Source organism: Equus przewalskii, chromosome 1, assembly GCF_037783145.1.
Source record: "Equus przewalskii isolate Varuska chromosome 1, EquPr2, whole genome shotgun sequence".
Classification (NCBI taxonomy): Eukaryota; Metazoa; Chordata; class Mammalia; order Perissodactyla; family Equidae; genus Equus; species Equus przewalskii.
The window spans coordinates 28,308,612-28,321,398 of record NC_091831.1 but is presented as its reverse complement, the minus strand read 5'-3'; the positions used below and the strand labels follow the sequence as shown (position 1 = coordinate 28,321,398).

Below are 12,787 nucleotides of genomic sequence, written 5' to 3'. Positions count from 1 at the left end.
TCTTAAAGATGAGCTTAGTTTCCTTTTTGCACCCACTCAGTGAGCACAGCTCAGCACCAGGCACTGTTCAAGGTCCTGGGGATACAGCAGTAAATTGCACACGACCACTGCCCTGCAAAGATTCCCTTTCAGAGAGAGACAGACAGACAGACAATAAACGTATAAAACTGTAATTTCAGAGAGCAGTAAAGTGGGGCAGAGGAGAAGAGACTAATCAAAGTAGGGGAAGTGTTTTAGACAGGGAGGCACGGGTCTCTGAATAAAATGAGATCTGCCACTCTCTGACGAGGTGACCTTGGGTACATCACCTAACTTTTCAAGACTTAGTTTCGTCCTCTGTTAAATAATACTTAGACCCATCTCACAGGATTGCTCTGAGGATTAAAGGAGCTCAGGAATGCAAGGCCTCTAGTACAATGCCAGAGTGAACAGGCACGTAACAATTGCTAAATAATTGAGTGTCTCCTGACCTGCAACTCAAAATATTAGGAATATGTTTATAAAGATATAGAATGACAAGAAGGAGAAAATAGGCCTTCTATTTTCAGACCCGGCTGCACAAATCCTTCAAAAAGGAGTCATTGCTGATCTTCAACTCTGTATCAATTGGGCCCTCTCAGAATGAGAAGCTGAGACAGGGTGAGGTGTGCAAGCAGTTTGGGGTGGGGGGTGGGAACGCCTATGAAAGATAAAAGAGGGAAGAAGCAGAACTGGGCAGGAAAGGCTCTGGAGGAAAGACTGCTGATTAGAGGGGTCCTACGCTGGGCAGGAAGGCCAGGCCCTGGTACCCTCACTACGCTCAGTCATTAGCAGTCATTAGCGAGGGCCGACCATGGGGAGCACCGGCTCGGCTCAAAAGGGCAGCCGCCCGGCAAGTTCTTCCTTGAAGGGCCATCTGAGTGGTGCACCTCCACAGCTGCCACAAACCTGCAGCCTCCACTGGGACTCCTGCCAACTCTTGCTGTCAAAGGAACAGAGCTTCCTTGGGAGAGGAAAATGTGATGTATTCTGACTTGGGGGAGGCTGCATAAAGGAAAAGCACTCAAAGGGCCAGAGAATCCTAGCCCTGATTTTATGATATTCTGTATCTATTAGGATGTCTTCGGCCACAAGTTACAGAAAACCCAACTCAAAATGGCTTGAACAATAAAGAACATTTATAATCTCATATAAGAAGAAGTCTGGAAGAAGGAGGGCCCTGGAGTTGTTTAATTTAAAATTCAATGATGTCGTGATTTTGGGTGAAGCATTTTTCAATTCTGACATCCTGGGCATGTCAACATTGTCTCCATTAGTACCCTTCGTGGTTCCAAACTTGCTGCTGCAGTCCTAGATATCCTATGTGGATGAGATGAGACCTAGCAGAGGACAGGCCCTATCTTCCTGTGCATCTCTCTCTATCAGTGAGGAACTTTTCTCAGAAGCCCCCCAGCAGACTTACCTTCATGTCCCACGTGCCAGAATCTCATCACATACCCACCTGTACACAAATCACCAATAAGACCAATGGGATTGCCATGACTGGTGGGCCTGCAGACCCGGGATGATGAGGTTAAGAAACTCCTTTTACTTTTTTTTTTAATATGTGACTTTATATACACATATATGTACACACACGTGTACATATGTACATCAGCTATATTGAAATATAATTCCCAGACTAATATGTGACTTTTTTTTAATTGAAAAGAATTTTGTTGATCAACTTTTTAAAAACTGTGGTAGAAAACAGCACATAACAAAACTTAGCCTCTTAACCATTTTCAAATGTACAGTTCAATGGCATTAAGTACATTCACCCTGTTGTGTTACCATCACCACCGCACATCCACAGAACTCTCCTCATCTTACAAAACTGAAACTCTGTACCTATTAACCAATAACTCTCCATTCTTCTTTCTCCCAGCCCCTAGCAACCACCATTCTACTTTCTGTCTCCATATATTTGACTACTCTAGATACCGCATACAAGCAGAATTGTACAATATTTGCCCTTCTGTGTCTAGCTTATTTAGCATAATATCTTCAAGGTTTACGCATATCATAGCTTATATCAGAATTTCCTTCCTTTTTAAGGCTAGATAATATTCCATTGTATGTATATACCACATTATATTTATTCGTTCATCCATCAACAGACATTTGGGTTGCTTCTACCTACAAATAATGCTGCTATGAACATGGTTGTACACATATCTCTTTGAGACTGGGATTTCAGTTCTTTTGGGCATATACCCAGAAGTGGAATTTCTGGATCAAACAGTAAGTCTATTTTTTATTTTTTGAGGAACCGCCATACTGTTTTCCATAGTGGCTGCACCATTTTACATTTCTACCAACAGTGCACAAGAGTTCCAATTTCCCAATATCCACACCAACACTTGTTATTTTCTGGCTTTTGGTGGGGAGTTTTTGGTTGTTTTTCAATAGCAGCCATCCTAACGGGTGTGAGGTAGTATCCCACTTTGGTTTTGCTCTTCCCTAACTATTAGCGATGTGGCGCATCTTTCACGCGCTTACTGGCTATTTGTATCTCTTCTTTGGAGAAATGTCTGTTTAAGTCCCTTGCCCAGTTTTTAACTGGGTTGTTTGTTTTGTTGTTGTTGAGTTGCAGAAGTTCTTTAGAAATTTTGGATATTAACTCCTTATCAGATACATGATTTGCATATATTTACCAATTTGTGACTTTTTAAAAAGTTAAAAGTTCAAGGTGTGGAGCCTACTGCTTAGATTCAAACCCCACTTGTGCCACTTACTAGTCTGGGGGAAGGGTGAACAGTCACACAACATCCAGGGTCTAACAACAAGGAAGAAAGTGGCAATGGCAGTTAGGCAGGCAACCCACAGAGTCCATTACTCAGGACAAGATGTCAAAGGCAGGTAGGTGAAGATGGGGCTTACTTCTGTCGTCAAATCAAGAAATATAAATGTCAAGTAATAATAGAAGATGGCATTTCATTTAATGCTGACTGTGCCAGGGCCACACCAAGTCCTTTACATGCATTATCTCATTTCATTTATTCATTCAACAAGCATTTCATGAGAGCCGAATATGAACCTGTCACTGGTGAGCTAAAAACAAAATAAAAGAGGAAATCACAAATTGTGCCTGCCCTCAAGGAGTTTACAGACTTTAATCAGAGAACCAAACAACTTACGATGATGGGAAGTATCATAAAGGACAGGTCCATGGTCCTATGGAAACTGCCCTGGTCAGGCAGATCAGGGAAGATTTCTCTGGAAATGGAGAAAATGGGACTTGAGCCGAGGCAAGAAAGGATAGGAGTGAAGAGCTAGGGGGTTCCAGACGCATCAGCCCCATGAGGTAGGTACAATTATTTTCGCCCCAGAATGTCAGCCCTGTGAGCACAAGGTCCTTGTCTGTCTTGTTCACCAATTTATCTCTGTTGCCTAAAACGGCATCTGACATAAAACAGCTCTCAGTAAACATTTGTTGAATGAATGTGTCCTCATTTTATAGATAAAGAACTTGAATCCCAGAGACAGTAAGTAACTTGAGCAAGGTCACAGTCCTAGTTGATGCCAGGCAGTAAGTTCTGCAGCTTGAGCTTTTAACCTCTTAAAATGTCACATATTAAAGACAAAAATAAAAAAGTAAAAGGGTTTTGTTAATTTCATCATCTCAGGCCTATAGAAATAAGTATTCTTTTCTTTGGTGTCCAAAGCATTTATTTCAACATGCTAGTATGGCTCATAACACATTGTATTGTAGCTGCTTTTGCACATGACTATCATCCAGCTTCTTCGCAGCTCCAACCCTCCTCCCTCCAGAGTTATAGTAAATGTGAGCTATTTAAGAGACGATATCTAAATACATGCGTAGTGCAGTGCTTCGAAACACAGGCTCAGACTTCAGACACACCTCTGGATGAAGCCTGGTTCTGCCGCCTTCTAGTTACGTGACCTAAGTTCTTTACTCAAACTTCCCAAGCCTCTGTTTCTTTATCTGTAAAATGGGGATAACAATAGAACCCACGCCACACAAGGTTGTTGCAAGGATTAATTGAGATAACACCTATAAAGCACTTAGGAGAATGCTCGGCACAAAGTAAGAGCTCAATAAAAGTTTGCAAACACTCTATACAGGAAAAAAAAGAAAACCAACATCAACAGCCAGCCCTCCCCCAACCGGAAGAAACATTATGTGGTGTTTTTTTCTAGGGCAGAGATGGACAGCCTTCAGCTGCTTGGTTTTTCTTCATTCGAAATGCACTGCTGGCAGCATCACCCTGAGCCACAGTCTCTTGTGGAAGGAAGGAATTGGCCAGTAAGGGGGTGACCTGAGAGGGTCCCAGAATCACCAAGTTACTTTCCCCTCCCCAACCCTGAGGGCCCCGTGCTGCTTCTCCTCAGGCCTTGCCAATCCTCCACCTCTTCCTTTCTTTTTTCCCATCCCTCCCTCCCCACTTCAAACCCTGGGAAAAAAATGAAGAAAAGCACACCAACCAAGAAGCCTTTTCACTTCATTGTGTTTTCCAGCTAGACCTGAACAGACGGCGATCAATTCAGCCCTCTCTCACCCTCCCTCCTCTCTTCTTCTCTCATGTCCTCTTTGTTTTCTTTTTCTCTCAGACGGTGTCTTCAGGCTTAGGAAAAAGCAGTTCCCTCCCAGCAGCATGAGGATACAAGGAGCTTCAGTTGCCAGTAGCAAATGCAACATGATTGTAACAGGTCCCCATGGCCCTTGGCACTTAGAAAGGCCCAGAAGCTGGGGAACCCGTTTGGATTCTCTGAGAAACTCCTCTGCTTGACCACTACGGCCCCAACTCAGGCTCAGCTGCCACGGATCACACAGAAAACCTCAATCTCCCACTTCCTGGCCAAGAATTTTCTGAAGTTTGCCCCATCCCCAGGCAGGGATTTTCATTCCACAGTTGGCCAGTTGGACTTGGAATCAACGAGGATGAAAAAGGACTACACCTTTTCCATTTTCAAAGCAGCCTGGAGGGATTTTGTTTTTTTCCAACAGGGTAACTCCAAATTGGCATTACTTTCAAAGCTACAAATTTCCATGTCCCCAGCCCTCACCAAAGAAAAATTTCCTGGTTAGGTTAGCATGTGTGGAGGTTTGGGGTGTGCAAGTGAGAAACCTTTAAGAAATAGTTAAACCTGAGCTATGGATCAACTTAGTCTAAACAAGATTCTCCCCCAACCCCACGCTGTACTAGTTACCCTCCTTAATTCCTATCCCAGAAAGTTATATTCAAAAATAACTACCATGCATCAGCCACCCAGGAACTACCAGGAACTGAACTAAGTGTTTTATTTACTTATATTGCCTCATTTTATCTTCACAACTATGCAAGATAGGAATTATTTTTTGCTTCCTCTCTGAAGAGCAGAAAAGTATTTTCCCCAAAGTCATGCAATTCGGAGGTGGGAGAGCTAGAGTTCAAATCTCCTCCCCCACACAACAATATGGAAGAATCTCAGAGTCACCACACGGAGTGGAAGAAGCCAGGCAAAAGGAGCATTTACTGTCTGATTCCACGTGTATACAGTTACCGAAAATGCAAACTAATCTAAGGTGATAGAAGGCAGATCAGCGGTGTCTGGGGATGGGTGGAGGGAAGGATGGCTTACAAAGGGGCACAAAGAAACTTTCGAGGGTGATGACAATGCTTGTAATCTTGATTGTGGTGATAGTTTCACAGGTGTATACACATATCAAAACTGATCAAGCCGTACGCTTTAAATCTGTGCAAGTTAGTGTACTTCAATTATACTTCAATAAGGCTGAAAAAAAATACCCAATAAATCCCATCTTTAAATCGTTTCCACAAACGCATTTACTCTTTGCTGTGATTGACACCGTAGGGCCTAGCCTGACTCTGGCTCAGATTCTTATGCTGTGGTCTCTGGGTCCCATTGGGGTGAGAGGACCTGGCTGGCATTAGCACTTTTCACTGGAAACTCCAGTTAGTCAGGACTGTGATTCTAGAAATTCTTTTGCACCACTCACAATTAGGCCTAATATAATGTCAGTGTGATGCTAATGATGATCCAAAGCAACAGTTCTCAAACTTTTTGGTCTCAGGACCATTTTACACTCTTGAAGCATACCAAAGACCCCAAAGAGCTTTTTTCATGTGGTTTATATCTATCAATATTTACCATATTAGAAATTAAAACTGAGAACTTTGAAAAGACAGTTAATTCATTTTTTAAAATAATAAACTCATTCCATATGACATAAATATTTCTATTAAAAATAACTATATTTTCCCAAAAAAATTAGTGAGAGGAGTAGAATTGTTTCCATTTTTGCAAATCTATTTAATTTCTGACTTCATAGAAGCCACGATTCTCATATTTGCTTTTTTATTCAGTCTGTTGTGATATCCCATAATCTGTAGCTTCTGGAAAATTCCACCGTATACTTGTGAGCAAACGAGAGTGAAAAAGGCAAATAACATCTTGGTATTATTATAAAATAATTCTGACCTTGCAGACCTCTGAAAGAATCTTGGGGACACACAGGGGGTCCCCAGATCACACTTTGAGAATTACTGATCTAGAGTATTCAGAACCATAAACTATTTATCCCAGTTCTTATGCTCCCACAGCCATTATTTTACCTCTCCTACCCAAGGTCTTGTGAAATCCTGAGAGACAGAGGAAGAAACGGGGGCACAGAGAAGCATCGAATGGAAGGTTGTACTAGTAACTCTCCTTCAAAGTCCTTCCCACCCCTGTGAGTCTATGGCATGGGGTATTTTTCTTTTAAACAAAATCAAGAGAGCCAAAGGCTCAGCAGGACCTCGATGCACAGGATGGGGAACTAAAGCACAACCATGGAAACATCACAGAGTTTCCTTATGACCCCCTCACAGAAAGAGGAACAGCAGCCTCCTCTCAGGGTCTTGCCCTAGTTCACCCCATAGAGGGTATCAGAGGAAGAACGTGGGGTCCTGAAGAAATTTCACACAGCTGAAGCCAGCTCTGGTCCAAACCCTCAATGCAGAGCAAAACTTTGCCCCCTGGCACAGGGCAGCAGACAGGGCATGAGCTTAGGAGTCAAACAATCAGAGTGTGAATATTGTTTCTCCTTACAGGCTATGCAGTCTTAAGCAAGTTACCGAGCTTTTCTGAACCTCAGCTGCTTCATCTGTAAAAGGGAAATATCATATCTTTCTGAAGAGATTATTGTGCAGACTCAAGGAGATAAGAATATATGTAAGAGTCCCAGCAGAGGACCTGGCACATAACAGAGGCTCACTCTTAGTGACTATTACATTTTCACAGAAAAGCAAAAGGCAAGATAGAAATACCACAGCTTCCAGCATCAGGTAAGCCTGGGTTCAAATCCTAACAACACTGGCATTGGCAAATCATTTCACCCACCTTGTATAGCTATTATGAGGCTGACTGAAATAACATCAATAAGTTGCCTGGCATCTAGCCCATGCCCTACAGATGATCACTGTTATTATTAGTGAGCATTTGCAGCTGTGGCTACAGGGTCACTGATTCCCGGGGGAGCCCCTCATCCTCAGGGGCAGCCTCTGTGGTCCAGCCCTTGGTATCCCTGGAGAAGGGATGTCTCTCAGTCAGGATGGCTGGCTCTCAGTCAGGCCTAATAGGCCTTTTGCAAAGGCGTTAACTCAGTCCTGACTTGTGTTTCCCATCTTCTAACGATAGGAGCATTACCATCTAGGGCATCTGTCCCAAGGCAGAGGGACAACAGATGCTGCATGTAAGAACGACCCTGTACAGCCAAGAGGCTGCACACGAGCTCTGGAGTCGGACCCGGATTGAAATCCTGGCTCTACCACTTATTTACTAAGTGTAAGATCTAGAGCGATTACTTAGCCTTTGTAAGGCCAGTTTCACATCTGTAATTGAGAATAATGGCAGTGCCAGGGCTAAACATAAAGAGCACTTAACATAGTGCACACTGAAAATATCAATAAATTTACCCATTATTATCACTACTTCTATTATTGTTGCAGCAGTATCCCAATATTTTAACAATAATATATATGTAGCTCACATTCCCACCTGGACTCTACGATCAGGGAGATGGGCACAGCTTTGGAAGAAACCGTGTGCTTTCACTTTTATGTACTTCCAAAAGTTTCTTTAGCAGCACCAGGATAACACCGAAAACTTAACAAAAGAGGAGGAAGAGGAGAAATTTTAAAACTCAAGCTGGGCTCGGCCCCATCAAAAAGCGCGCGCCAGGTCTCAAAGGACTGGCCCGTGAGACTGGAAAGCGCTTGCGCAGTAGCGGGCAGTGGAACCAGGAAATCATTGGCTGAGAGGCCCAACCAATCAGAAGGCACTCAGGTGAGCCCCGTCTGTCCGTTGCTGGGGCGACCCTGGGCCTTGAGGAGCCACCTGACTTTAAATGGTGCAGGGCGTCCCTAGTGCCTGCACAGTAAGGCTCTGTTGCTTGAGGTGGGGCCTGGAAAAGAGTTGGGAAGGTGGGAGGAGAAGAGGAGAGTAGCGGAGCTGCACAGAGGGTGGGAGAAGAGCAAAGAGGGGGAGACTGTAAGAACGGCCTCCGGAAGTAGAGAGAAAGAATGCGTGTGGGGACGGGGGAGGGACCAAAACGAGGAAGTGTGAAGGAAAGATCGCAGAGGTGACTGGTGGTTCTGGGACCGACCTGTGGGGAAGGGTCTCCTACTCTCTTTTCCAGTGCGAGCTTAAAAAGGATGAGGAGTGATTATTGTGAGCTCACCGTACGCCATTTTATATACCGTTAATCCTATAAGGGAGGTTGAGTAATTGGCTCGTAGTTCCACACCACGGTTCCTAAGTGATGGAGCCACATTTCAGCCTCGGATCTGGCTCCTAGATCTTGGCTGTCTCCTGTGAGATGAGCCTAAGGGACTTTTCAGCTCCACATCCTTACGTGGCACATTCTGAGAGAAAAAAAAACAAAAGAAGAGGAAAAGTGATGGCAGTCGGGCGATATGAGGGAAGAGGGGAGCAACCAAGATGTGGAAAAGAAGGGAGGAGTTTGAGAAGAGGAGGGAGATAACAGGAGAAGAAACTAAAAGCTGGATGGAGAGTGAGGAGGAAAGGGAAGAGTTAAGGGAGCAGTAGGAAAGGGGAAATCAGGAGAGGAGAAGGAAAGATAGAGCTGTGGCTGAACATGGGGTTAAGCCAGAGGAAAGGGGCGAGGCCATGGGGGTGGGGGGGTGGAGGAGTCAGAATCACCTGGAACATAATCCTAGGAGCTGAAGGAAGAAGGGTTGGAGTTTAGTAGGTGTTTCTGGTTTGTTTTTTTCTTGTTGTGAATGTATGGAGCATGGGGATCATTGCCTGTGGAGCTGTCAGCAGACCAGTCAGTCAGCTCAGCCGGAGTGTCTGACAGAGGAAGGTTGGAAGTGAGGTCAGACTTCTTGTGGCCTCTACTGTGGGGTCTCGGCTGAGGCTGGGTTGCCGTGTTCGGTTTACTGGTGCATTGAACGGGCTCACTCAGTATACTATTCTAGAGTCATCAGCAGTTTGATCTGAAGTTCTCCCTTTAGACCATATTTTGGTTTGTGGTTTTTTTGGTTTAAAGAAAAATGATGTATTTTGTTACTAATGTAATGATTTCACAAAGTCTTTATCTTCTTTTTTCCTCTAAAAATCTGAACAGATCCTGTGTTTGATCTTAAATATTGTGGACTAAGACGGGCAGGCTTTTCTCTTCATTCTTGAGTTTTCACTGGGGCCCTGGGGCTCAATCTCTTGAAGAAAAGTTGTTGGAGGAAGAGGGCATACCAGAAAAGAAGGAGCAATGGAATATTATTCAGCAATAAAAAGGAATGAAGAACTGTTACATGCTACAACGGGGATGAACCTTGAAGACATTATGCTAAGTGAAAGAAGCCAGGGACAGAAGATCATGTATTGTATGATTCCCTTTATATGAGATGTCAAGCACAGACAAATTCTTAGAGCCAGAAATAGATTAGTGGTTGCCTAGGGCTGAGGGAGGATGTGGGGAATGAGGGTGACTGCTAAAGTGTATGGAGTTTCTTTTGGGGTGATGAAAATGTTCTAAAATTGATTGTGGTGATGGTGCATAACATAGTATACTAAAAACCATTGAATTGTACACATTAAATGGATAGATTGCATGGGATGTGAATTATATCTGAATAAAACTGTTACCAAAAAGAAAAGAAAGAAAGAAAGAAAGGAGAGAGCAAGGAAGTAGAGGTGGAAAGTGTTGTATCTAATTTAGGAGGCATGGGATGGATCGGTCTGGCTAGCATTTGAGGAAGCAGCTAGGAATAAAGTTGAGGCCAAATTACGAAGGGCCTAGAACTTCATGTCAAAGAGTTTGGGCTTGATTTCTAACTCTGAGCTGTCAAGTATAGTAGCCACTAGCCATATGTGACAACTGAGCACTTAAAATATGGCTAGTCCAAGTTGAGGTGTGGCATAGGCACAAAATACACACCAGATTTCGAAGACTTAGAATGAACACAAGAATATAAAACCTCATTAATAATTTTATATTGATTACATCTTGATAGATTGGGTTAAATAAAATATATTATTACTCTTAATTTTTAGAATCATGTTTATTTTACTTTTTAACATGGCTACTAGAAAATTTTAAATTACCTCTGTGGCTCACGTTATATTTCTATCGGACAGCGCTGTTATGGATAGGGGGAGCCCATTGAGTGTTGTTGAGTCAGAACACGGGTTGGCAAATGTTCTCTATAAAGGGCCAGATGGCAAATATTTTAGGACTTGAGGGCCGCAGTCTCGGTCACAACTGCTCCACTCTGCTGTTGTGGTGCAGAGGCAGCTATGGACAATGCATAACAAATGAGCACAGTTGTGTTCCAGGACAGCTTGACTTATAGATGCTGAAGTTTGAATCTCATATGATTTTTACTTGTTAAGAAATATTATTCTTCTTTTGATTTTTTACCCCAATGTAAAAAATGTAAATTTTAAAATTAAAAATTTTACAATTTAAAAATGTGAAAAAACCTTGCTAGGGCTGGTCCCGTGGCCAAGTGGTTACATTGGCACGCTCTGCTTCGGTGGCTTGGGGTTTCACGGGTTCGGATCCTGGGCGTGGACATGGCACCACTCATCAAGCCATGCTGAGGCAGCATCCCACATGCCAAAACTGGAAGGACTCACAACTAAAAATACAGAACTATGTACTGGGGGGATTTGGGAAGAAAAAAAGGAAAAATAGAAATCTTTAAAAACCTTCTTAGTTTGTGAGCCATACAAAACAGGCAGTGGGAGGGAGTTGGCCCCTGGGCTGTAGTTTGCCAACCTGAGTTAGAGAGTTAAGCTGGAGTCTCTGAAAATCTCTTGCAACCACCAACACCATTGGTGCTTTCCCCGCACACAAGCACACAGTGCTTGGAAAATTCCTTCTCCTTTGCAAGCAGCATGGATTCATGTAACATTTGATCTGGAAGGGATCTGGAAGGGATCACGTACTCCTACCTTCTCATATTGCATTCGAGGAAACTGAGTCTCAAAGAGGTAAACTCACATAAGCAAGGTCACGTTGCAGTGAAGAGGTTTCAAATAATGGGAGTAATTGCAAGACTATCAGGCAGCAGCTGGTCAAAAAGGAAGGGTCTAAGGTCAGACTGAGTACCTAGACCCCATTCAGGAACTCTAAGTTGTAGTTCATCCATCCATCCATTCATCAGTTCTTTCATTCCTCTCTTATTTCTTGAGACGGCCTGGTGCTAGCCCTCTGTGAGGCTCTGGGGGACCAGACATTAGTAAATTTGGTTATTGACCTTGAGGAATTCATAGTATAGAAAAACATATACCCTGGGTGTACAGGAGGGGACAGATATCCTGGAATGGTTAGGGAAAGGAGCTCTGAGGAGGTGTGGCCCAAGCAATGATCAGGACAAGTAGGAATCAGGTAAGTGAAGGAAAAGGTGGGAAGAAGAGAGTTCTAGGAAGAAGGAACAGCATAAGCAAAGGCCTTGAACTGAGAGTGCCCAAAATGTTTAGGGAACTGTAAGTAGATCACGGGAGTGGAACATTAAGTAGGAGATGAAAGTGGGAGTGGTGAGCCCACAGGCCAATGGGACCCAGAACATGATGATCCCATTGGAAATTAAGACACTTGGTCTTGATCACGTAAGGTGGTGAGGAAACAGAAGTTTTAAAAAGTGAAGTAACACAGTCTGATCGAGTTTTGGAGAAATCACGTTGGTAGTTTGCCAGGCAGAGAGGAGAGAAAAAGATTCCATGTGGCGGGAACAGCCTGTGCAAAGGCCTGGCAGATTGCAAGGACCAGTAACAGCAAGCCATCTGGTGACCCAAGCTTGCGCTGCCTGACAAGGAGCGAGAGGAGATAAGCCTAGGAAAGAAATTTGTTCAGATGGTGGAGGGTCTTTGAATCCAGGCTGAGGAGTTTGATTGGTTTCTTCAGGTACCAGACAGAGGTAAGAGCCTCATGGGAGTGAGTGGGAAGGTAGAACACAGACTTAAGGTCAAGTTTTCCTAACTCTGCTATTTATTAGTTAAGCCTCCATTTCCTCAGAGATACAGTGGAGATAATAAAGTGATGAGGATTAACCAAAATAACATATAAAAAGTGCTTATCACTTTTTAAGAACCTGACACACTATAAGCACTCAAAATATTTGCTCTAAAACCCATATGGGATGCATCACCCCAAAGGGCTCTGAGTTCCTACATGAAGACACCTGGACATTGTGCCAGAAGGAGGAGTCTCTGGGGTGGGAGGCCCCTGACCTCTTAATTTTTAATTCTGGCTAACTTTCCATTTTTTATGTGGAAAAATCATTGTGGGACCACAACT

General features: G+C 43.5%; 1 long non-coding RNA gene across 2 annotated transcripts in view; it reads left to right on the top strand.

Moving 5' to 3' along the window:
* LOC103551395 (uncharacterized) overlaps nucleotides 1-10,532 on the top strand; it is a 33,017-nt gene extending 22,485 nt beyond the window's left edge. For both annotated transcript variants that reach the window (XR_011522459.1, XR_011522460.1), the window contains 4 exons: nucleotides 4,594-5,548; nucleotides 7,077-7,310; nucleotides 8,099-8,310; nucleotides 9,614-10,532. This is a non-coding gene — a long non-coding RNA (uncharacterized lncRNA). The remainder of the gene's footprint in view (nucleotides 1-4,593; nucleotides 5,549-7,076; nucleotides 7,311-8,098; nucleotides 8,311-9,613) is intronic.
* Nucleotides 10,533-12,787: the final 2,255 nt, after the last annotated feature.